This window comes from Bombina bombina, chromosome 5, assembly GCF_027579735.1.
Source record: "Bombina bombina isolate aBomBom1 chromosome 5, aBomBom1.pri, whole genome shotgun sequence".
NCBI classification, from domain to species: Eukaryota; Metazoa; Chordata; class Amphibia; order Anura; family Bombinatoridae; genus Bombina; species Bombina bombina.
The window spans coordinates 880932430-880959917 of NC_069503.1; positions in this window are offsets into that span (position 1 = coordinate 880932430).

Sequence of the window (27488 nt, forward strand, 5' to 3'; positions counted from 1 at the left end):
CAGAAAGAAGTATGGTGGATTAAACGCCTGAACACATTACATCCATATGGTCTGAATAGAGATTATGATTTGTATTTGTTTTTATAATGGTTTTAAATGATGGAATATATTCTGGTACCACTAGAGGTCAATGTGTTGTTGAAATTTACAAACCTGGATAGGTATGGGTTAAACCAATTAACACTGAGAATTGAAGCATGATTGGTCCAGATACCCTTTTTAAAGTCTGTTTGTTTGATTTTAACTTATGCATGATTAAGGACTATGTAGGTCCGAAACGTCGCTTTTTACTGGTTGCTAAACCTCAAATAAAGATTTTTCACCTTTAAAAGAAGATTGTGTGCTGTGGTGCTGTTACCTTGTTTTCTACATGGACTGTATACACTGGAGTTTGGCTGATACTCCTTGGTAACGTGCACACAGGTGGGAAAGAAATTTTACTAAAACCTATGGTGCTGGATTCAACTCACTTACTTTATATATATATATATATATATATATATATATATATATATATATATATATATAACATATATTTCAATATTAAGAACATTGTAATTTACGATATTAATTGCTCAGTTCAGGTTAGCGTGCAAGTATAGGTGTTAGTTTTTTTCAGTTTGCGCACTCTACTGAAGTCTATAGAGAGAACACATTAACATGGTTGCAATATATGAAGTCCAACACTTTGTGCTTGTCGAGTTTTGCTAGGTATAGATGGTATAAACCCACAAGTACTCAGAGATTAGAATAGCAATAACCAAACTATCGTTTTAAATCTTCCAGGATCCTTCTCTAATGGGAATGTGCCAAAAGTGGTGCCTATATTTAAAAAGGGGTCAACAAGTAAATTACTCACCTGTGAGCTTAACATCTGTTGTGGGGAAATAATTAGAAATATTATTTAGGTAATAGAGTCAATTCCAAGCTTCCCAATTCTATTTATCATTATTTTTTGGCTCCTGATTCCTGTTTATCAATTTCTGAGTGGTCACAATCCAAGCAATAACAACATTTCAATACTGGTAAAAGTTCCAATCAGATCCTGACTTCCCCCAACACTCACTACCCCAGATTTATTTCCTTTCTCTCAATTTCTGAAGCCTGGTGTACAGTCAAGAGGGGATTCTACCAACAGGGAGGATTGCCAATGTCCTGGGTAATATAGATTGAAGTTTTCAAAGAAAGTGGAAAACAGCACACCTTTCTTGTCTGTGTGGGGCACGGAATACTAGACTTGCCAAGTCCACTTCAATATCCAAAAAACAAAACATTCCAGCCTCCACAGTAAATAAAATACCTTTATTTTTCACATATGGGGTCCCAGAGCAAACATAGAACGTTTCAAGCCAGTATTAGGCCCTTAGTCATGTATATTTAATTATACAGATTCCTGTCTTTTATACCTTCACCTGTTACCTGATCACATGGGAGCATTATTATGCACAATAGTGACATCTAGTGGATGCAAATCATATAACATCCATTTTATTTTTTATTTTTCATTTTTCATCTAATGCTCATATGTGAATATGCAATGTTACAAAAATTAAAAACAACATAAAACCCATATATACAAATTAAAAGAGGAGTGTAAAGCATATTTCAACAAGACTAACCCAAAGTAGTGGGGTTAAATTACAATATTTCAAATTCAACAGAATACAATGTTATTTTTAATCTCAATTTTAAATAATTAATAGTGGCTTATATCCAAGGAATGAATTTATCTGTATTGTAACCTAGTCACATAGTTGTATCAAATTAAGTTAAATTAAATTAAATTAAATTAAACCCTACTACATTTAGTATAACATTTTTACTTAATTACAGGATAGTTAATCCTTTTATATATCATTTTTAAACTTTGAAAAAATTATTTATAGAAAAAACTCCAATCAAAGTCCTTGTTTAGGCCACTGGGAGTCAGGGTCTCAAGTTTATGGATCCAGAACATTTCTCTGATTTTTAGAAGATGCTCTCTATCTCCTCCCCTTCTGGGTTTATCTACCTGTTCTATAACTTGAAATCTGAGCTGACTTATATTGTGCCCCATTGAGAGGAAGTGAGAGGATACAGGAGCATCTCTGTTGTTACATCTGATGTTGGATTTATGCTCCGTTATTCTCTCCGTTACCTCCCTACAGGTCTCGCCAATATAAATGAACCCACATGGGCATTTGATTAAAACAACAGAAAAGGTTGAACAAACTTAAATCAGTAAAAAACTGATAATAAAGTACACCTTAACAGCACTCACATTCCTGGAAACTTATATATAGGAGCAAGATAGTTCAAGACTATCACTGGTAGGAGCAGAGAACTTAAATTAAATAAAAATGAACCTTTAATTAAAAATGTTAAAAACAACCACATATGGACACACATTTAAAATTACATCTGAATTCTTTATGTAAAGTATAAATTTGTGAAAGTAGAGAAATTAGTGGATTCTGATTTACACAATGGTATCAGAACAGAGATATTAGTGGAATGTTTTTTTATACAATACAATACAAAACCATTCCACTAATATCTCTGTTCTGATACCAAGGACTTTGATTGGAGTTTGTTTCTATAAATAATTTTTTCAAAGTTTAAAAATGATATATAAAAGGATTAACTATCCTGTAATTAAGTAAAAATGTTATACTAAATGTAGTAGGGTTTAATTTAATTTAATTTAACTTAATTTGATACAACTATGTGACTAGGTTACAATACAGATAAATTCATCCCTTGGATATAAGCCACTATTAATTATTTAAAATTGAGATTAAAAATAACATTGTAATCTGTTGAATTTGAAATATTGTAATTTAACCCCACTACTTTGGGTTAGTCTTGTTGAAATATGCTTTACACTCCTCTTTTAATTTGTATATATGGGTTTTATGTTGTTTTTAATTTTTGTAACATTGCATATTCACATATGAGCAGTATATGAAAAATGAAAAATAAAAAAATAAAATGGATGTTATATGATTTGCATCCACTAGATGTCACTATTGTGCATAATAATGCTCCCATGTGATCAGGTAACAGGTGAAGGTATAAAAGACAGGAACCTGTATAATTAAATATACATGACTAAGGGCCTAATACTGGCTTGAAACATTGTATGTTTATTCTGGGACCCCATATGTGAAAAATAAAGGTCTTTAGTTTAATATAGATTGAACCCATGAGGTACTCAGGTGACCCAAAGATCAAGAGGCCATACACAGGGACAGCAAGCAATTTCACTCTATCAATGTGTAAGTAGTTTTTAATCATTATATATGCATATAGAGTGTCAATGCATCATCACATTGGAATCAATCTTGACTCATACATCCTACTTCACTTGGCCCTCTTTGGCAGGTTTCAGAATGGAGAGTTTCCTGGTGTATGATTACTGGGTAATTCAACTCATATATGCAGGTGTGAATACAGCACAGGTATCAATGAAGCAAATGGAGGAGGCTTACCAAGAGGCAAATCCAGTGTATAAACAGACTATGTTGTACAGCTTCTGATGTTTTAAAATTGACCTTTAATATACAAACATGGGTCCAAAATACAGCAACATTTCGGTTAGTTCATGCCCTTAATTATGCTTACCTATTGTTGTCCCCACTGGCGTGTAAATAGTTTCACTAAGTGCTACAATTACACACTTTTTGGTGTTATATTACCACCTAGTGGTCAAAATTGGTCATAACATGTCATATAGAAAACAAAATCTTACATACAATAATACAAAAAACAGTTAGTTAAAATCAGATAAAAAATTATTAATATGGTTAAGATTTTTTCATGATGTATTTAGCATTTGGTATGGCGACATTGGATACCTGGAGCAGTTTGATTTGAATACACCTGTAAATTCGATTAAATTTACATTGACTTGCAATGAGGAATCAATACAACTTCTTGATACATGTGTATATAAGAACGTTGTAATCAATTAACAGATATTTTTTCAAAGTCCACAGTTAAAAAAAAATATTATTTTAAGGTTTGATAGTTTTCATCTGCCATATATTTTTAAATCAATTTCTAAAAGTCAATTGCTACAGGTTCAGAGAATAGTGAGTGTTGACAAACTGTGTGATACACAATTTAAGGAGTTAAGTAACAAATTTGTTAGGATAGGTTATCGAAAGTCTCTGGTTGAGACACAATTACAGACGGTCAGTGAAATCAATAAGGTCTTAAAGGGACACCCAAGTCAAAATGATATTTTCATGATTCAGAAATAGCAAACAATTTTAAGATTTTTTTTCCAATTTACATCCATTATCAGAATTTGCACAATCTTTTTATAAGCACACTTTTTTTGGGCACAAGCTCACAGGGTATATATATATATACTAGTATGTGATTGGCTGATGTCTGTCACATGATACAGGGGGCCGTAAAATGAGAGAAAAAATACATTTGGCAGAAAAACAATTTAGTGCTTTTGTGAAATTCAGAGTAAGTGTCATTGAATTGTCTTTTTATTATGCACTTGTCAATTATGAAATTCTACTGTAATAAGTGGTCCTTTAAAAAGGGCTCAAATAAAGATAAGATAGGGAGGATGGTATTTGTTTTCCAGTTTAATTTAAGGAGTCACCAAGCGAATAAAATCCTTAAAAATTACTGGCACATTTTGAAAATGTGCCATCCTGAAATAAAAGAGTTTACTAATTTCCCGATGCCAGTTTATAAAAGTGGTGGGAGCATAAACTATAGTCTGGTTAAGGCAGATCTTCTAGATAGTGAGAAAAATAGAGACAAGTTTTAATTGGTGCTCCCAGGGTAGGTTGTTACCCTTTCCTTGTTTGCAGCAATTACAACTCGATTAAAGGTGACTGCTTTTACCATCCCTTTACTGGCAAATAATATTTAATTTCAAGTTACCTTACATGTAAGACCACCTATAAAATCTCAGTTATTAAGTGCCCATGTTTCCTTATGTATGTAGGTCAAACAACCAGACAGGTAAGGGACAGAATCCTGGAGCAAAAATGTAACATACGTTGCAAGAATAAGGATGCTCCTGTTGCTGCACATTTCTTAGAGAAAAGACACAATATAAGCCAATTGCGCTTTCAGATAATTGAGGAGGTAAACATTTACAGAAGAGGAGGCAACAGAGAGGCCATGTGAAACAAAAGGGAAATGCATTTGATTTAACATTTGGATTCAATGACTTTTAAGGGGATGAATCATGATTTGTTTTTTGGTAATTTTTAAAACTACTTAAGAATTGAAAAATGCAAATATGAATTAATATTTTTTTTTAATCTAATTTTAACTTTTTTTTTTTAAGATTTAATGTTTATATGTGTTTTACTGTTTTTTTTTGTATTATTGTATGTAAGATATTTTTTTGTATATGACATGCTATGACCAAACACCAAAAAGTGTGTAATTGTAGCACTTTTTGAAACTATTTAAACACAGGTAGGGTTAACAATAGGTAAGCATGATGGAGGGTATGAACCAGCCTCAAGCATTGATTTATTTTGGACCCATGTTTGAATAGTAAAGGTCAATTTTAAAATATCCAAAGTTGGAGGACATTGTCTGTTTATACATTCAGTCAACTCATACATCAGGCCTATAATTTATTTTCAACACTAAATAATCACAGATCTCTGCACACTTACACATGCTCTACAAACTGCTCCTCACTACTTGAATACATGTTCTGAATATTTTGGCTTCATCACAACATCACCTGCCACTTGCATCTATCATCATCATACTATCTTACATGCATGCTGACCACTACCCTCTCATCAGACTCTCATCAGCTTACATGTACAAGGTCTATTGATTATACATGACATTCAACCCACAATTGACCTTTGCATACAAAATGATGTCTTGGGACTGTCTTCTGCTGCACAACAAATCACTCAACCACCAGAGATGCTGAGCCATTATTGAGTAAACCTTGGGTCCTCAAATCATCTTTCATTTGTTGATATCAATTCAGTGTAACCTTTCTCAGTGAGATCATCATGGCCTGCTTCTTCCTTTACAATCTGGTGCAGTGCCATGGCCTTTTAAGGGAAATATCACTGGAAATGGTTGTGGAAGAGGAGCCTGAACCTCTTGATGGGCACGTGAAGTTCCAAGGGTCAGCCAGGTTTCAAACAACATCATACTTCCAAGGTAGATATCTTCACCTTTGATTACTGATGTTTCCTTTCTCATTTATATGTACCATATTAATGATAGCTTCATGGGTTCCAACTTCCAGTGACTATCAGCCCTAGTTGTGTAACACATCTGAAAGGTATAGTAAGAATTTAGATATTACATTTTAGATATTGCAAATCTGCATATGAAAGCTACTTTAAATATTTTACCAAGCTGTCATATGTTTCTTGTCATGAATAGGACAAATAAATAGTGTTTCATTAATTATTCCCATAACATTAATGACAAGGTTGAAAGCTAATGACTTCTGAAGCCAACCTACATTTTTTACCGTGTCTATTTAAATGATAACTCGTACAATAAATCAAAGTTGCATACAAAAGTTTGATTGGCTTCCACAAATAAGGCAAATATTGAAGGAATGCTTGCAGTTGTAAAAAAATAAATCCTTTTCACATTCACTTTAAATGTTTTGGGGAATTTTAATTTTTAAAGCATTTCCATAGACCAATAATGTTAAAGGTACATGAAACCCAAAACATTTATTTAATGATTCGAATAGAGCATGCAATTTTAAACAACTTTCCAATTTACTTTTACTGTCTATTTTGCTTCATTCTCTTGGTATCCTTTGTTGAAGGAGCAACCATACACTACTGGGAGCTAGCTGAAAACCAATGACAAGAGGCATATATGGACAGCCACCAATCAGCAGCTTCTGAGCCTACCTAAGTATACTTTTCTACAAAAGATACAGAGTGAAACATATTAGATAATAGAAATGTTGTCAAAGTTATTTAAAATTACATGCTCTATCTGAATCATGAAAGAACAAAAAATGTTTCATGTCCCTTTAAAGTTTCATTGTTCATTCAAAATTATATATCAGATGCCTATAATCACAACATGTATTTGTTAATATCCCCATATGCAATGTGCAATATAAATGTATTGTTTATGATATATTTTAGACGTAATGGTAATAACAATAATGTAATTGTAATGTTTATTACAAAAGATAAGAAAATAACTTATTGTGTCAAAAAACAAACAAAAAAAACCAACAAATCATTTGACCAGTTATTTAATAACATTTTTAGACTTCACGCACAAAAATGTGTTCTTTAAGAACAAACATAACTGTTTAATAAAGCTAATATTTGCAGAATACAAATAGAACAATGCTAAATACCTAGAAGGTGCTGCTGGGTGTTTGGGGAGCATTCTTCAATGATAGCAAACATATTTTTGTACAAAATGTGGAACATTCAGTGATTGATGTTTGTTCAAATATTTTTTATTGAAAACAGGTACTTTGACAATTATTCAAATTCGTTGATTCGTTATAACATGCGATTGCAACATAATACATTCCGTAATAATAATTGGCATATACATTCAAAGACCCAATTTTCTTGGACATTTCTAAAAATTATTAACAGTAGCATTATTTGAAAGTTAATTTAGCAGAGTTGGGATCCAATCCCAAAGATAGGTAAAGTAGAGGAAGGAAAAGAAGATAGATGGTGGGATTAAGGTAGGAGGGGGGTGGGTAAATATCCCTGTCAGTTTGCCCTATAGGATTATTGTTTCATGTGGAACTCATGGAACTTTTTAAATGTTTTGTTCCCAGATAATTTGGATATTTAATAACATATCTGGTTTTCCTTGATAGCAATAGTGCATTTTCTCTAGTGTAAGAACGTGATTGACCTCTAACTTCCATTGGGCTATTGTGGGTTGCTCTTGTGTTTTCCATAATCTAGGTATTAACCTCTTTGCACATGTTATCATTAAAAGTAGAAGTTTCTTACGGTAAAGACATGTAATTTTCGGGATGTGGTTAAGGAGAACAATCTGTGTAGTCAGTGTAATATTTATGCCTAGAACTTTGTTTATATGTCTTTCTATCTGTGGCCAAAAGTCTCCTAAGCCTGGACATGTCAGCCAAATGTGTGTTAAGGTACCCTCGTCTCCACATCTTCTCCAGCAACTGGATGAAGCTGTGGGGTAAATAACTCACAAACGCTGGGGAGTTAAATACCATCTAGCTAGTATTTTGTAATTGAGTTCGGACATGATTAATGAGGTGGATGAGGTGTTGGTGTTGTGAAATCCTCGTTTCCATGACTCAGCATCTAGCTCAGTGTGCAACTCAGCTAACCACCTCGTCAGATAGGTTGGGCGTTTCTCTGGAAAGGAACCTCTGAGTATTTTATATGTTTGAGAGAGATGCGCTTTTGTATTTTTCGGATTAGTGCATAACTGTTCAAATTTAGTCAATGGTCTCAGAATCTCTTTTCTATGTGGGCTGTGATTTATTGCATGCCGGATTTGAAGATACGCATACCAGTTGTGGAATGGTGGTCCTAAGTCTGCGTTAAGCGAAAGTCTGTCTTTAACCTCTAAGGGTGTAGTTATTAAATAAATTGGTAAATTGAGCAAGAGCTTGTCATCATTCATATGGGTGAGTTGGCTGTGTTTTAAAAAGATGTGGTACTGTAAAATAGGGGTTAGGGGGGATATTGGTGTTGATATTCATTTTGTTTGTGTGATCAATTCATCCCACACTGCCAACGTTGTTTTAATATATTCATTATGTTGTATAATATGGGGTCTAGAATCCTTAGGAATCCAGGGCATATCTCTCATGTGTTTAGTCTGTGACAGGTGGCTCTCTAGCTGTACCCATAGATTAGAGGATGTAGAACGGTTCCATGCCACTATTCTAGATAAGTGTGTTGCTTTATAATAGTTCGCTATATTAGGAACATTGAGGCCTCCATCTGCTTTGCTAAGATACATTGTGTGCTGAGCAATTCTCGGGCGTTTATAAGACCAGATAAATGAATTTATCATCTTTTGCTGTGTTTGGGTATAGACATGGGTAGGGTTTGAAATAGGTAAAGATATTTGGGGACTATCATCATCTTCACCGTGTTAATTCGACCTAGCCATGATAGATGTCCCTGTCTGTGCCATGTGTCTAACAAACTCTTGATGCCTTTTTGGAGAGTAATGTAGTTCTCTAAGAATAGTTTTTGAGTGTCTTTGGGGACTATCAAGCCTAAATATTTGAGTTTGTCTGTCAGAACAAATTTTGTTTGTCGGGATATGGACTGTATTTCTTCGGGCGAGAGATTGACTGGCATCAGCCCCGACTTCTCCATGTTAATGGAGAAATTGGAGACTGCCTTATATTTTTCTAGAATTTCGATAAGGGCCGGTAGGGAAGTGCTTGGGGATTGTAGAGTAAGGATCACATTGTTAGCAAACAGGAGGCATTTCTGAACAATATCACCGATTTGTAATCCCTGAATATGTTGATTGTCTCTAATTTGTATCTCCAAGATTTCAACTTTGAGCGCGAATAATAGGGGGGAAAGTGGACATCCTTGGCGGGTGCCATTTGAAATGGGGAAAGGTTGTGAAATAGTGTTATTAACCAGTGATTGATGTTTATATATTGTGTGCACGTACTCAATAGATGAAGAGGGATGGTGCTTCATGCCACAAGTTTCTAATGGCAAAGATACTTTTTTTTTTAACTTATATCATATCAATTTCCCAAGGACATATTTAGGGCAGAATTTGATTGGCGCGCTTACTGTTTCATGTGAGCGATATTGGATTTATCAAGGCTATTTGCATGCATCAGAAGTGGTGTGCGTATTACCAGTTAAAAGTAAACACATTCGCTCAAGCGCAATTTCATTTAACACGCATTGGGATAGCACAACCTCAGATCTCTAGTTAACTGTTACACTTGAATAAAAAGGTGCACAAAGTACATCAAAATTACATTAAAAATACAGTTACACTCATAATAACACTGTCTAATAAAAATTATTTTAAAGCAATGCATAAAAATGTATAAGCGCTCAAAGATTTGAGGTCACAGGTGATATAAAAAAAAGTCAGGCAAAGGGCTTTAACATAGAGATTCATACATATACATGTCTAAATATGTATATGTATGTAATATATATATATATATATATATATATATATATATATATATATATATACATACTGTATATATATATATATATATATATATATACACAACACACAGATGAGCTCTAGCACCCACTTGCAAGTACTCAGCTAAGTTTAAAAGCAAAACTGTAAGAGTTAGTTACCCCATCTGGCCAAATGAGACAAGCCCAGGTACCATGTCAAGGTCTCTCCCAAAACCTGGGTACAGCCATACAAATTCAAGCTCTCAATCAAACAAACTGGGAACAAGTCAAGGGTTCACAGACTTATGTAATCACCCTAGACATTTACAAAACACGGAAAAAGACTGCATTCGCAGACTGTACTGGGAACACATCCTATGACCCTGCACATGCACAACCCTGGGTGCGCAATAGCACTCACAGGTAGCTGTACCGTCCCCAGAGTCCCAGGCAGTTAACCCCAGTCAGGTCTGAGTGCAAGGCCCATAGGGAAAATTACAAAACAAATTAATACAACAAACAGAGGAAGTCTAGCACTCACTTGCAAGTACTCAGCTAAGATTAAAAGCAAAACTGGAATAGTTAGTTACCACATCTGGCCAAACGGGACAAGCCCAGGTACCAAGTCAAGGTCTCTCCCAAAACATGGGTCCCTAATACAGCCATACAATGCACGCTCTCAATCAAACAAACTGGGAACACTTAGAACCAAAATGTGAAATTCTAGATAGAAAGTAGTGGGGAGATGTATTTCATAGAAAGTAATGAAATTCACACTGGCATCTTTTTTAAGGATTGTTAAACTAACATCCAGAATGCACAGTCAGGGTACCCGGCGTCATACTGTATGTATTTTCATTCATTGAAAAAGACCAAGCCAATGAACTCATCTATACATTCACATACTGCTGATTTTATTTTAATTTGAAACATAAAATACTAGCTCCTAGCAAACCTCACATCATTTGAAAATAGCGAAGAGAAGATGAGAAGGAAGGAAACTGACTGATGTGTTTTGAAAAGCTCTCTGCATTGAGAGAAAGCATAAAACTTACCTCCTTTTTTGACACCTTGTTGCTTTCATGCACATCTATACTTAAAGCGATGTACAGCCCACATTTTTTACTTTTATGATTCAGACAGAGCCTGCAATTTTAAACAACTTTCTAATTTAGTTCTATTATCAAATAGAAAGCAGGGATGCAAACTCAGGAGTGTATGCTTGACTGAAGCAAGATATGACAGGAGTTTTGCTAGAATGTTATCCATTTGCAAGAACACTAGATAGCAGCAATATTTCCTGCAATGTATTGCTCCAGACACCTACTTAGGTATCTCTTCAACAAAGAATACCAAGAGAATGAAGCAAATTTGCTAAATAAAGTAAAATGAAAACTTAAAATTTTATAATCTGGGGTAGATTTATCAATGTGCTGATCATGTATGCCCCACATCGATAAATGCACACAGCATACGCTTGTGCAATGCCACCCCCTGCACATTCACGGCCAATCAGCCGCTAGCAGGGGGTGTAAATCAACCCGATCGTATCCGATCGGGCTGATTGCTGTCTGCCACCTCAAAGGTGGTGGACGAGTTAAAGGGACATTAAACCCAAAATTTAATTTCTTGATTCAGACAGAGAATACAAATTTAAATTTAAATTTACTTCTATTATCTAATTTGCTTCATTCTTTAGATATCCTTTGTTAAATAAATAGCAATGCACATGGGTTAGCCAATTACACAAGGCATCTATGTGCAGCCACCAATCAGCAGCACCTGAGCCTATCTAGATATGCTTTTCAGGAAAGAATATCAAGAGATAAAAGCAAATGAGATAATAGAAGTAAATTAGAACGTTGTTTAACATTGTAATCTCTATCTAAATCAGGAAAGAAAAACATGGGTTTAATGTCCCTTTAAGGAGCAGCGGTCTTATGACCGCTGCTTCTTAACTTACATTTCCGGCGAGCTGGAAAGTATGGGGGTAGATAGCAGCATCCGCTGCTTGGTAAATCTACCCCACTGTCTGAATCACAAAAATGTTTTATATCCCTTTAAGATGGGTAAAGCGGGGAAATTAAAAACTTGCAGATTAGCTGAAAAATGCATTAAACACAACATAAAAGCTTTTCAATTGGGATATTTTTTCAATGAATTCTGCAAGGGCCCTACAAAACAGGCTTTTTGAATCTTGCCAATTTATTTTACAATGCTTAAATGATAATGTATACTATGGCCTCTAGTTATCAAGGTCTGTCGGACCTGATCTGAAAGTACGGATCAGGTCCGACAGACCTCGATGAATACGGCGAGTAATACGCTCGCCGTATTCAGCATTGCACCAGCAGCTCACAAGAGCTGCTGGTGCAACGCCGCCCCCTGCAGACTCGCGGCCAATAGACCGCCAGCAGGGGGTGCTCAGAGCAGGCGGACAGGTTATGGAGCAGCGGTCTTTGTGACCGCTGCTTCATAACTGCTGTTTCTGGCGAGTCTGAAGACTCACCAGAAACACGGGGCATCAAGCTCCATTCGGAGCTTGATACATATGCCCCTATGTATTTATGGGTTTGGTGACCATTTAAACATGTGGGTTAAGTTTAGTAATGTGCAGATGGCTAATTCAGATTTGAAATGAATGCTGGGATATATCCCCTCAAAATAACTCAACACACAGTCATTAATTTCTAAACCATTGGCAACAAAAGTGAGTACACCCTTAAGTGAAAATGTCCAAATTGAGCCCAATTAGCCATTTTCCCTCCCCGGTGTCATGTGACTCAATAGTGTTACAAGGTCTCAGGTGTGAATGTGGAGCAGGTGTGTTAAATTTGAGTTTATCGCTCTCACACTCTCTCATACTGGTCACTGTATGTCAAGGCACCTCATGGCAAAGAACTCTCTGAGGATCTGAAAAAAAGAAATAAAGATGGCCTAGGCTATAATAATATTGCCAAGACCCTGAAACTAAGTTGCAGCATGGTGGGCAAGACCATATAGTGGTTTCACAGGAAAAGTTCCACTCAGAACAGTGCTCTCCATGGTCAACCAAAGAAATTGAGTGCATGTGCTCAGCGTCATATCCAGAGGTTGTCTTTGGGAATAAACTCCCTTAATGAGCCCCTTTCAGATTTAATCAACAGTTTTCTTCAACCTTTGGTTAAAGGTCTCCCTATCTTTATTCAAGATACTACATCCTTACTACTAAAACTGCATCAAATTAAATGACTTATCGATTCCTAGTGGTAGATGTGGCGTCATTATATATAACTATTTCTCATGAAAAGGGATTACAGGCTATTGATTATTTTTTAGAACATCATAGCAATTATGATGTCACAACAAAACATTTTCTACTTACATCAATTGAATATCTACTTACGCATAACTTTTTCATGTTTGAGGTTTTTTTTTATCTCCAGGGACGTGGAACTACTATGGGGGCAAAATTTGCTCCCTGTTACGCCAATCTCTTTATGGGATGGTGGGAGCGATTCCACGTCCTTGGAGATGGGAACCCCCTTCAAAAGAACATAATTTTTTATGCAAGATTTATAGATGACCTCATTTTTATCATTGACGGTGAGGAACATGAAGTGGCCACTTTCTGTGATTATTTAAATCAAAATAATAGTGGTATCAAACTGATAGGAGAACAAAACAAGAATACAATTTGTTTCTTAGATATAATGGTAACTGGTAATGAAAATGGAAGTATTGAAACTGACTTATACAGAAAACCTACATCGGGCAATACCATATTAGAATATAAATCATGTCACCGTAGGCATACCATACAGGGCATACCAAAGGGTCAATATATAAGGGCAAAATGAAACTGTACTACTATAGATATATACAATAGACAGGCAGATATTATTACCACCCACCTCAGAGAAAGAGACTATGACCCTAAAATTTTGGAGAAAGCACGTAAGGAGGTGGATATTTTACCAAGAGAGGATTTACTAAAATAGCGAAATAGACGGGGCAATAGAGATGCAATAGGTGATAAACAAAAACCCAAATTCATAACTACATATAGCCTAGAATATAGGGAGATATGTAATATTGTAAGAGAATGTATCCCTATTCTTTATACCGATCCCGGACTAAAACATATTGTACAGAATGGATGTGAATTTATATCCAGAAAAGGCAAAACAATAGGGAACTCTGTGTTCTCTTTTGATTGTTCAGGACCTATATCAAATAGTTGTTGGCTGAAAAAAAGGAAAGTTTTTTTCAAATGTAGAATAAACATCTGCAAGACTTGCAATTATGTTTCAGAAGGAGACAGTTGCGTGTCCTCATATACACAAAAAACTCACAGAAATTTTTTTTGTATGAATTGCAATACTACACATGTAATATATTATTGACCTGTAGGGGGTGCTCTAAGCAGTATGTAGGAAAAACTAAGAGACCCCTAAAAGATAGGTTTTTAACCCATATCAGGTCTATAAAGGATATTGAGTTTGATACCCCCATCGCAAGACACTTTAGAGAGTTTCATAACTCAGACTCCAATTTATTAACAGTACAAGCAATAGATCATGTACCAATGTGGAAAAGAGGTGGAAACAGAGAGGCCAAATTAGGCATACGAGAAATATTTTGGATTTTCACCATAAACACAAGTATTCCACATGGCTCAAATTTAGAACGAATATTGATCTGTGTGTTTAGCTCCCAGTAGTGTTATATAGTATATTAAATTATATATGATAATATGTATATTAATTTATTTATGTAGAATATAAGATATAAATTAGTATTTACTAATATTTATTATTCGTGATTTTCAATTGTTAGATAATGTTTAGATAATTTATACTATGTACCACAATTATCAAGTAATCATGTAGAAGTACATGTGTATAGGTTAGGATGAAGACTTAATAAATGTGTATGTACACCTTTAAGAAAAATACCTATTTAGGGAGAGGAGACTGGGACACCTGTGAGCAGTGAACAAGTGCCTGAGGGCACGAAACATGTCTGCTGCACTATAGTCCAGATATCTTCACTACCTATGTTTTATGTCTGTAGCGGTGGTTACAACTGCTGATACACTGCTTGTGCATTTGTGATTTTATCATGGATCTTCAATAAATATTTTGTACTTTTATGCAATACAGAGTGCCAGGACATTCTTTGTTACATTTTGAACGATAACGCTGTCTACTGGGCATCCATATTTGCATTTTGGACAAATGACGTCACCCCACGCTCCATTGTGCCTTAGAATCAGGAATAGGGTAAGGCAGAGCACATCGATTGATTCTGTTCAGTATATATATATATACACTGCTCCAAAAAATAAAGGGAACACTAAAATAACACATCCTAGATCTGAATGAATTAAATATTCTAATGAAATACTTTTTTCTTTACATAGTTGAATGTGCTGACAACAAAATCACACAAAAATTAAAAAATGGAAATCAAATGTTTCAACCCATGGAGTTCTGGATTTGGAGTCACACTCAAAATTACAGTGGAAAAACACACTACAGGCTGATCCAACTTTGATGCAATGTCCTTAAAACAAGTCAAAATGAGGCTCAGTAGTGTGTGTGGCCTCCACGTGCCTGTATGACCTCCCTACAACGCCTGTGCATGCTCCTGATGAGGTGGCAGATGGTCTCCTGAGGGATTTCCTCCCAGACCTGGACTAAAGCATCTTCCAACTCCTGGACAGTCTGTGGTGCAACGTGACGTTGGTGGATGGAGCGAGACATGATGTCCCAGATGTGCTCAATTGGATTCAGGTCTGGGGAACGGACGGGCCAGTCCATAGCATCAATGCCTTCGTCTTCCAGGATCTGCTGACACACTCCAGCCACATGAGGTCTAGCATTGTCTTGCATTAGGAGGAACCCAGGGCCAACTGCACAAGCATATGGTCTCACAAGGGGTCTGAGGATCTCATCTCTGTACCTAATGGCAGTCAGGCTACCTCTGGCGAGCACATGGAGGGCTGTGCGGCCCCCCAAAGAAATGCCACCCCATATCATTACTGACCCACTGCCAAACCGGTCATGCTGGAGGATGTTGCAGGCAGCAGAACGTTCTCCACGGCGTCTCCAGACTCTGTCTGTCACATGTGCTCAGTGTGAACCTGCTTTCATCTGTGAACAGCACAGGGCGCCAGTGGCGAATTTGCCAATCTTGGTGTTCTCTGGCAAATGCCAAACATCCTGTATGGTGTTGGGCTGTAAGCACAACACCCACCTGTGGACGTTGGGCCCTCATACCACCCTCATGGAGTCTGTTTCTGACCGTTTGAGCAGACACATGCACATTTGTGGCCTGCTGGAGGTCATTTTGCAGGGCTCTGGCAGTGCTCCTCCTGTTCCTCCTTGCACAAAGGCGGAGGTAGCTGTCCTGCTGCTGGGTTGTTGCCCTCCTACGGCCTCCTCCCCATCTCCTGATGTACTGGCCTGTCTCCTAGTAGCGCCTCCATGCTCTGGACACTACGCTGACAAACACAGCAATCCTTCTTGCCACAGCTTGCACTCATGCCATCCTGGATGAGCTGCACTACCTGAGCCACTTGTGTGGGTTGTAGACTCCATCTCATGCTACCACTAGAGTAAAAGCACCACCAGCATTCAAAAGTGACCAAAACATCAGCCAGAAAGCATAGGAACTGAGAAGTGGCCTGTGGTCACCACCTGCAGAACCACTCCTTTATTGGGGGTGTCTTGCTAATTGCCTATAATTTCCACCTGTTGTCTATCCCATTTGCACAACAGCATGTGAAATTGATTGTTACTCAGTGTTGCTTCCTAAGTGGACAGTTTGATTTCACAGAAGTGTGATTGAAATGGAGTTACATTGTTTTGTTTAAGTGTTCCCTTTATTTTTTTGAGCAGTGCATATATATATATATATATATATATATATATATATATATATATATATATATATATATTAGGTCAATTTTATTAAAGGAACATTAAACACTAAGGGCCAGATTACAAGTGGAGCGCCAACAGTTACGCGCAAGCGATAAGGAGTACATTGCGGATATATATGCTTGTCTGGTTTTCGGCTTGTATCATAAGTAAACACGATTGATTGAGCGCAATCGCGATTTATGCTAGAATGATTACCACATCATTAGAGTTCTGGTTAACTGTTTTGCGAAACAAAAATAAATCACAAAACATATCAAAAATACATAAGTGTTTAACCTGGCCATTTTGAGGTGGGTGAGTTACCTAAAACATTTACCCTAATTAAATAAACACACAATGATATAGGAGCTGGAGAGAAGGCCATCACGGCCACATTTATTATTTACAAAAATTCTGAAAAGCATATAACTTTTGTTTTTAGACAAACCAAAAAATTGGGGGTGGCGCAAGAGGTCCAGTAACTATACTTAAATAGAACCCAAGTACAGGACAGGGACCCACAAGAGATTATTATTGAGAGACCCCTCAGGGCCCCGCCCAACAAAAAATGTAAAGCCCACCAGCCACCAAGAGACGAGAGCCAGCAGGCCCATGGGGAGAGGCACAGCAGGCTTCGACCTGCTGCATCTTTCCCCTCCCATTAGCTCGGTTCTCGCACCAATAGGCTGTGGAAAAAATTTGCAGGACTTAAGCTACCGTCTATGGATACCGTCTATGGGATTACTCTGAGCTAGCTCGATTGTGCATGCCCCAGCCATGACAACTATGGAGACTAAAAGAGCTTCAGGTACCTCTTCGCCACCCCTTGCGAAAAACCACAACAGGGAGGGAGGGAAGGAAAAACAGCAACAGGATCCAGAGGAAAAGAGGAAGAGGATTACTTTACACTGGCTTTTATAAGGTAAGATGCATCCCACCCCTTAAAAAGCAATATTGTTTCAATCCCTAACTCAGCCACCCCTAGGCCAGGATAACACTTAAAGCACTACAGTTAATGGCTTTCGTTTGCATAAGTGTTAAACTTGGCCATTTGGAGGTGGCCGAGTTACCTAAAACATTTACCCTAATTAAATAAACAGACGAGATAGGAGCTGGAGAGAAGGCCATCGCGGCTGCATTTATTATTTACAAAAATGCTGAAAAGCATATAACTTTTGTTTTTAAACAAACCAAAAAATTGGGGGCGGCGCAAGAGGTCCAGTAACTATACTAAAATAGGACCCAAGCAAAGCCAGGACAGGGACCCGCAAGATATTGGTATTGCGGGACCCCTCAGGGCCCCATCCAACAAAAATTGTAAAGCCCACCAGCCACCAGGAGACGAGAGCCAGCAGGCCCACGGGGTGAGGCACAGCAGGCTTTGACCTGCTGAGTCTTGTCCCTTTCATTAGCTCGGCTCTTGCACCAATAGGCTGTGGAAAAAAATTGCAGGACCCTGACCCCACCACAAGATTTACCCAATATAAAAGGGGAACTCTTGCCACCAACTCCCTACTATAGATGCAAGGATATGGGATTATTGATGTCAGACAGGAATAAATCCAAGCTTTCATCCGTTAAATGAACACCATCCCTTCTAAATAAATGAGTCACATCCCCAATAATATTGTAATGCCTAATCACAAAACCTCCTACCACCGAGACGGCTCTCCCCAGCTCCTTTTTAATCCACTTGAAGATCCTGTAGGCTGCTGAATGGCAAATTAGGTGCATCCAGGTACGTCTGGCCACTATGCAGGACCACACAACTCTAACCCCAGGGATCCTAACACACACCCACTTAATGTCAGATTTCATGGCATTAAGAAGATCCAGAACTGGAGCAGTGCCTAAATCATTTCCCCCAAGATGTAGAATGATGATGTGAGGCTTTCCCCACCAATGAATAGCTACCTGTAGCACCTCAGGCAGGTCCCTCCACATCATTCCTTCCTGCCTAGCCAACGGATTGCTGCTTGGGACGGGGGGGAAACCCAAATTCTGACCACCTAGAATAGACAGTGCCCTGATGGAAGCCCAGTGAATGAAAGAGTGACCAACCACCAACAGTCTTTTGGGGCCCGTGCCAATTCCTGCAAGGAGAAACAATTAGCACAAACATCCATACAAACTGAAAAAACATCATCTGCCCGAAGCCCCACAATATACACTACAAACTTAATCGGTAGGGCGAATATACCTCTTATAAGAATGCGAGTGCCATCTGCTTGGCTGACCTGCCCTAGTTGCTGCCCCAATTCTGAAGGAATGAGGAGCTATCTAGTCTGGATCCAAGCCAGCCCCCCTTGCTGCTTTGTCCAGCACCCTCATAAATTGTTACCTGGACAAATAAGACCCATCCTCATGCACTAGGAACTGCTGGGAGAACCCGATTGAACTCCCTCACTATGTGCACTGGGAACAAAGTGTCCTCTGCAGCTGCACGCAATGCAATCCAATCCCCTTTTGCCAGCTGATCAGTCTTTGATCTGGGCATGAATACCATCAGAGACCCTTCAATAAACCTCACATGAGAATGCTGTACCCCTTTTCCCACTAAATGTTTTTGTGGGTGACACCAGCTCTCCCACCCTAAGAGCACCATAAAAAGTGAGCGCAAACGCAGCACTAAAATGCAGCCACTCAAAAATGGAAAAACACACGCCCCCAAGAGCGTCAAGCAGAAGCGCAAGCCGGCGATAAGTAATCGGCTCCCTGACAACTGACACTTTAACCTCGGATCTGCCCCAGCCCTGCAGTATCTGCTTCACCAAAAAGGACCTGGTAGCATCCTGAAAACCCTGTAACTTAAAGGGACCCTAAACACCTGCCAAATTCATAAATAATTGTCACATTATCAAACTGTATGCCACAACAACTCATATAGTTATCAAATTAATAAAATCTAATCGTATTTTAAAAGAATTATGTATGTTTGAATTCTTTACCTAAAGCTCATCTATGCATTTGATAGGGAGCCGCCATGTTGTAACGTACGTTACTAGAAGGGAGGAGGTCACGTGATGCGCTTATCCATGGTGTCAAATGAACCTGTGCATAACTTTTTTTTTTGGTCAGAAGCTCGTTCCCATTTGACTAGCTCTCTCTCTCTCTCTGAAGCTGCACACACGTAGTTACAGCTTAGAGAGAGGGCGAGGGGCATAGCTAGACATGCGTAAGGAAGGGATAATAACAGTATTCCTTTTTTTTAACAGGTATTTAAACATAAGAAAAAGTTTATAACTGTCTTCCTGCATTACTTTAATAACTAATTAACCCAACAATAAAGTAAAAATTATTCCATTGTACAGTTCAAATATTGTTTTTCAATTTTTTTTTTTAAAATAAGGCTTGTAAATGTAGCTCTTCTGCATTTCTCCCTTATCGGGCGATCAATACAACCCGAGCGCTGCAACTGCTTCACAGATGTATTGCCAGTTGTATGAGGATATTATTACATGCGCGATCACGTACGGATGAAGTAACAGTGTCCAACCTCCTTGCCTATGTCTGGGAGAGCTTGGATTGCAACGGCAAAGACCGTCTTATAAAGTTTAATTTCACAGGTAGAACTTTTTTTTGTAACAAAAATCTAGCATTTTGAATTTGTAGTATTTTGAAGTAGTTGGACACATACTATACTTTATTATGTTGGTATATCGTATTAAAGGTCCCTTTAAAGAAATAGGCCACTGCTGACAGCCTAGTCTGCACTGCACTAGCTAGTCTAATAGTACCTGATTGTACCTGATTGGCCATGTCAGGGCAGCCACCCTACGTCTGCCGAAAAATTTCCCACTCATTTCAGCACTGGTGATACCTTCTCCACGTCGCTGGGGCCAGAGACGATTTCACGAGGGGCAAGAGAGTGTCCCACCTTCCAGAATCTGCCAAAGATAGAAAGGACACGGGATACCCACATTAGCCTCCCGTGGGGCAATTTTCTTGAACAGGTCCCATTGAAACCTAGACAAGGCGTCTGCAACTACGTTATTGACCCCCGGGACATGAGGTGCCGAAACTCAATATTGTGCTGCATGTAAACCAGAACCAACTTTCGCAAGCACCTAACTACTGAAGCCGAGAGCCGGTTGATGGCATGACCCACACTCAAGTCCAGAACAGCACAAACCTGTTCCCCAGTTGAGCTCCCCACAGATCAACTGCTACAAGTATGGGAAAAATTTCAAGCAATGTAATGTTTTTTGTGAAGCCATTGTTAGCCCAATAGGCTGGCCATGGAGCTGTGCTAAAAGCCCCATCCAGGTACGCCCCGTAGCCGAAAGCCCCGGTCGCATCTGTAAACAGATGCAGCGCCTGACTGGACCGTGGTGGCTCCCACCACAACAAGACCCCATTAAAATCCTGCAGGAATAATTTCCAGACTAAGAGATCAATCATCAACTCCCCAGTCAAGCGACATTTACGCTGTGGTACCTGTCCGCCCCCAACAAAGAGCTCTCTAATCTCCTGTTGAAAACCCTGCCCATGGGAATCACTCTGCAAGTCAAGGAGCCCCAGGAGGGACTGCATATCCCGCAAAGACAGAGCAGGTGCTTGTGCAGCTGCAGAAACCGCATCAAGTAACCTGCACATTGCTTCCTTGGTATCAATCTTGATTCCTAGGTAGGTCAACTTTGTACATTGGTCCTATCTTTGGCTAAGGGCACTCCGAACTCTCGCATCAGCAATCGCATGATTGCCATCAAACAGTCACACTCCCCCGATCCTGCCGGACCCACCAACAGGAAATAATATAAGTAATGTGCAATAGTCCCCCTGCCACTCGCTTTGACAACTGCCCAGTGCAGAAAAGAACTGAACATTTCAAAGAAATGACAAGAGACCGAACACCCATTGGAAGACAACTGTCAATGTAGTACGCCCCTTCAAATTTCATCCACATAAGGTGAAAAGAATCAGGGTGAATTGTCAGTAGCCGAAAAGCAGACTCTATATCCAGATTTACCATCATAGCCCCGCCTGCCAGCTACCCTCATTATTTCCAAAGCACCATCAAATGACTGGTACAGGACTAAACTGATTTCTGGAGTTATCACATCAAGCGATATTTCCCAGGATCCTTTTTTGGCACCACCCCAAGTGGGGAAACCACATGGTTTTTCAACGGGGGTACCCGAAAAGGTCCCACAATCCTGCCCAATTCTAATTTCTTTTCCAGCTTGTCTCTGACAACCTGTGGAAATTGCTGCACCGACAAAAGGTTCCTATGGGAAGCTGACCCCTAAACCGCCCCAGAAATCCCTGTGAGCACCCCTCCAGTTGATTTTTCCCAGCCCCCCTGTCAGGGTAAGAGGCCAGCCAAGACCTAAGTGCGTCCACCTTCAGTGGGTTCGGCATCTTTGCTCGCAGCAGCTCCCTTAGCTGAAGGTCCCTTCTGATCTGCCGTTCCCTTTCTCCGCACACAGTCGACCCCCGCATGGGATCCCCCACAGTACATGCATACGTGACAAAAGGAGCACAAAGCTGCTTTGTCACAGCACTTGTCATTGCCAGCATTCCCTTCCCCGCTTCTTTGACAACACTGCGCTCTTCGCTGAACTCGATCTACCCTGGGCAGTCAGGGATGGGGATTGTTCACTCCCTATCCGCATCCACAAATTATCCGTGCCAACAAATGCATGTCCATTGTCCGCAATTTAAGCAAGGGATTGCCCTCCATCTTACGACAGAATGCCATATCATAATCACGCCACACCCCCTCCTTGTACCGACGATAAAGCTAGTGGATGGTATCCTCATACTTGAGGACCGCGCTCGCCTCGTCCGGTCTCTGATCCACATAGCAAGAGACTAGAACCCGATAGCACCATAGCCATTCATGGAACGTGTCTGGGCGCTTTATCTTTTTTGACCCCCGTGCCGTCTTTACTCAGCTCATTAGCTTTGAGCCTCCGTGGAGAGCTCAAAAATGTTGACATATTTATGATCCCTAATACGCCTTACAATCTTTGATTTCACCCCCCTCCAGGACCCAAGGAGGATCCCGCTGGAATACAGTCTACCCTATCATCTCTGCTGCACCCACCAACAAGCACCCTACTGCCCTCTATGCCTTGCCTAGCAAACCCCTTCTTCCTAGAGCTCCTTTTTCTGGTACGTGCAACCAGCTCCTTCATCATAGTGAACATCCTTCTCTGCCCTTTTCCCACTAACTCCAGAGAACTGTTACTGTCCCCTTACACAGACACAGTGGAGTCACTATCGTCAGTCACATAGGGGTCAAAGATTGCCAACTCACTGGATGTTGCTGGTTGAGCCTCCTCACATTGTCCAGAGGGAGCAGGAATTGGCAAGGCTGACAGCGGTGCCACACCAGAGATGAGCTGTTCCACCCCTCTGTTGTGTTGCACCATATCCTCCTGCCGAGCTCCCTTTGCTGAGGACAATTAGAGGCAGTTATAAATAAGTCACTAGAGTGTGCAGCCAAAAGCTGTGTGGAACATAAAAGTGTTCTGCAGTTCCACTTCTAACAGTAACTTCAAAGCTCACCATTTTCAGATTGTAATTACAGAAAAAGGGGGCAGAGTAAATAATGAAAGTATATTGCAAAGCTTTTTTATATATACAATTTATCATTTTATTTTACTATCTAAAAGTGTTTAATGTCCCTTTAAATTCTCAAATTACAGTAATTCTGCTTTATTCAAAGTGATGACACAGGAGTGTGATTGTGTAAATATTTTTTACTTAAAGTGGTATGCACTGGTGTAACAGTATGTTGGATATTCTGATCTAGGTACTTTGTGAAATTAGTGTTTGACAGCAAGGGGTAGTTAGTCCATGGTATCTGAAAAAAGCAGTGGAGGGAAGGGGAGAGACTGGAAGGGCCCTATGCTACAGAATTTTTTTAAAGGAATAGGGAGGGATGGTGCAGCTACACTACAGAAAAGGGGTTTGGGGTGCAGGGGGTTCATAAATGGTGATCAGGGAGGGGAGAGGTGGTGGGACTACTACACTTCAGAAAAAATAAAAAAATTTAATTAAAATAAATAAATAAAAAAGGGGTTTATAGGTACTGGCAGACAGCTGCCAGTACCTAAGCTGGTGGCAATAATTAAAGGGGGAGGGTTAGTGAGCTATTTGAGGGGGGATCAGGGTGGCTGGAGGGATCCTACACTACAGAAAAATAAAAAAAAATAAAAAAGTATTTATTAAGGACACTATTGGCAGACTGTCTGCCAGTACTTAAAATATGGGTGGCCAGTTGGGGTAGGGGAGGGAAATTAAGCTGTTTGGGAGGGATAAGGGGGTGGGAAGTATCCGGTGGGAGGGTAACCTCTACACTAAAGCTAAAATTAACCTTACAAGCTTCTTAATTAACCCCTTAACACCCTCGGGAATAATAGAAGTGTGCTGTGCAGCTGCAATTAGTGGCCTTCTAATTACCGAAAATCCATGGCAAAGCCATATATGTCTGCTATTTCTGACAACCATTTGTGCCATGATTGCACAAGCGTAGATAAATAATTTCAGCGAGAAACCCAAAGTTTGTGAAAAAATTATTATTATTTTTTTTTATTTAATCTCATTTGGTGGTGAAATGGTGGCAAGAAATATTCCAAAATGGGCCTAGATCAATGCCTTGGGTTGTTTACTTAAAATATATTTATATATAGTTTTGAAGGGTAAATAAAAAAAACAAAAAACATAATTTCTGTTTAAATGGAGTGATAGCAAAAAATGCTGAAAATTCTCCAGTATTTTGGGCAAGTTTTCTCTGAAAGTCCAGTAGTGAAGGGGTTAACGAACCATTGTGCTGATATTTTTTATGCTACACTTGGGATCTAGACCAGTGATCCTCAACGAAAGTGACCTCAAGGCCCGGTAAATTTTAGCTGGACATGTCCAGGGCCCGGTAGTTTTATTATTTATTTATATACATATATATATATATATATATATATATATATGTGTGTGTGTATATATATATATATATATATATATATATATATATATATATATATATAGTAAGCAGCAGGGATTTGCCCTATCAGTAACTAAGCAGTTCAGTGTGGGTTTAGTGGGGGCCCTGGAGTGTGGGGGTCCTGCCGAGGGTCTGTCGCTGTGAGGGCCATGGAGTGTGAGCTCTGGCCCTGGAGGTTGGGGGCCCTTTCTTTGGCCCTTAATGTTGGGGGTCCTGGCTCTGGAGGTTGATGGGCCTGTTGGGGTAAGGGCAGGGAGGCTACCATGTTCATTTGCATAAATTTGAATACATTTGGGTCAGTGTGAGACAGTTTTCCTGGGGTTTTGATTGGTCTCAGTCTTCCCCTTGTGTGCAGTGGGGTAAGAGTGTGCAGTGGGGGCATGACAGGTCAGGGCCCACCAGCAGGGCTATCACGGCCCGGTACTGGGCCACGGCCCGGCTGTTGAGAAACCTGGATCTAGACCATTGTATTCAGAGATGATATTCTTGATGGCGGTGAATAAGAGGGAGGGAATTAAAACAATGTGTTTCACAACTTATTAAAAAATATATTAGGAAGTTATGTAATTACTGAAGGCCAGTGGGTTAAATAAAAAGGTAGGTAAATTAAATGAAACATGTTTAAAATAAATAATTGCTTCTAGTGTGATATTGAACTATTCAATCCATTACAAATGTATTTTACAGAGATTTTGTCAGGCTAATCTAAAAGACTTTTTAATATGCTACTAAAGTAATGGATCAAAGTGTAAATACAGCTTACCTACAGCTTACCAAACTGTTTGAAACCTCCACATGTAATAAATTAATTTACAAACAGCATAATGTAAAATTAGATTAAATTAATGGATATGGTACCAAGACATTATGATATAAGCAGTTAAAGGATTACACTAAGAGGTAAGGAAAGTTAATAGTGCAAGAGATCAGAGACTTGTTCTGGGTATTTTCTTTTTTTTCCCTTAAATAAAAATGAATATTTCAAGGACAAATGCAATTTTATATTTGACTTCAAGTATCAGTAATGTGTGATACCATTTTTTCAATACTTATGTTAAATATATTGGTGTTTATAAGTTTGTAAATGTTTTTTTTGCTGTCAGGTTTTCGGACTTATTTTCTATTTTCTTTTCTGTTCTAAGGAGATAGATATTTACAAAAATAAAGACAGCCAGCTAAGAGGCCTATTTATCAAAGGTCTGTCGGATCTGATCCGACAGTGCGGATCAGGTCTGACAGACCTCGCCGAATACGGAGAGCAATACGCTCTCCGTATTCAGCATTGCACCAGCAGCTCTTGTGAGCTGCTGGTGCAACGCCGCCCCCTGCAGACTCGCGGCCAATCAGCCGCCAACAGGGGGGTGTCAATCAACCCGATCGTACTCGATCAGGTTGAATTGTGGCGATTTCTGTCCGCCCCTCTTCAGACCGCTGCTTCATAACTGCTGTTTCTGGCGAGCCTGCAGGCTCACCAGAAACACGGGCCCTCAAGCTCCATTCGGAGCTTGATAAATGGGCCTTTCAATGTCAGCAAAGCAAATAGATGTATATACAGTGGAAAATCTGTTTATTAAAGCAAGCATTTATTAGAGCATGGGGCTATGATCCCATGTGGGAGAATAGAAGGCTCAGTAGTTTGTGTAAGTTCTACTTTACAGAAATGATGATTAGTTTATGGAAAACAAATATAGCTTACCAAACTCAGGGGTCACAATGCTGTTTAAAAGTTTACCAAATGGATTATCTGCAAAACTCCCCATAGTCTTAATGGGAATTTTCTATAACTTTTCACGGATTGTGATCATCAAAAAGAAAGGGCGCGCTTATGACAAGCTACTGAGGTGAGGTCGCAATAACATAGGTGTACAATTATACGCAAATTAAATAGAAACAATATTGAACAAGAAATAAAACAAATGTTTTATTAAAACACTACAATATAAAAAACCACCGGTGGTTAAAATTATAAGCGAATACTAAATGGTCATATATCTAAAAGGAGAGATCCAAATGCTGGGTCTATATATGATCAGACCTTGCAAAAAAAGTTCAGTACAAAGTAGTGAGGACAGTTATTTGTTAGTAAAACAATCTTCATGCGTAAATCTTCATAAAAACAGCGACAGATACAATATCTTGCGTGTTTTATCTTAGTGGGTGTGGGTATGAAAGGCTAAGTGGATCGCTCTGATTCAGTGTGAATGTGCTAATATTCAAAATTCCATTACGGAATAGATAATGGTAATATGAGTCAATATATTAGCTATACACCATTTTATTTTAGCATTTATTTTTTTAGAATAGCACTTTAAATATTAAAATCTTTTAGAGTTTTTTTTAATATAACATTCATTTAGCAAAAAAGATTTTTCTCTGAATGTTTTGTCTCACACCAAGTATAAACCACATATTTTTAGATGACACTGTATAAAGAGGTCACATATTAACACTTTAAAATAAGTAGAATAAACACAAAATTACATTATATTAGGATCTACATTTTTCACTACATCCTAAATAGGACCTTTG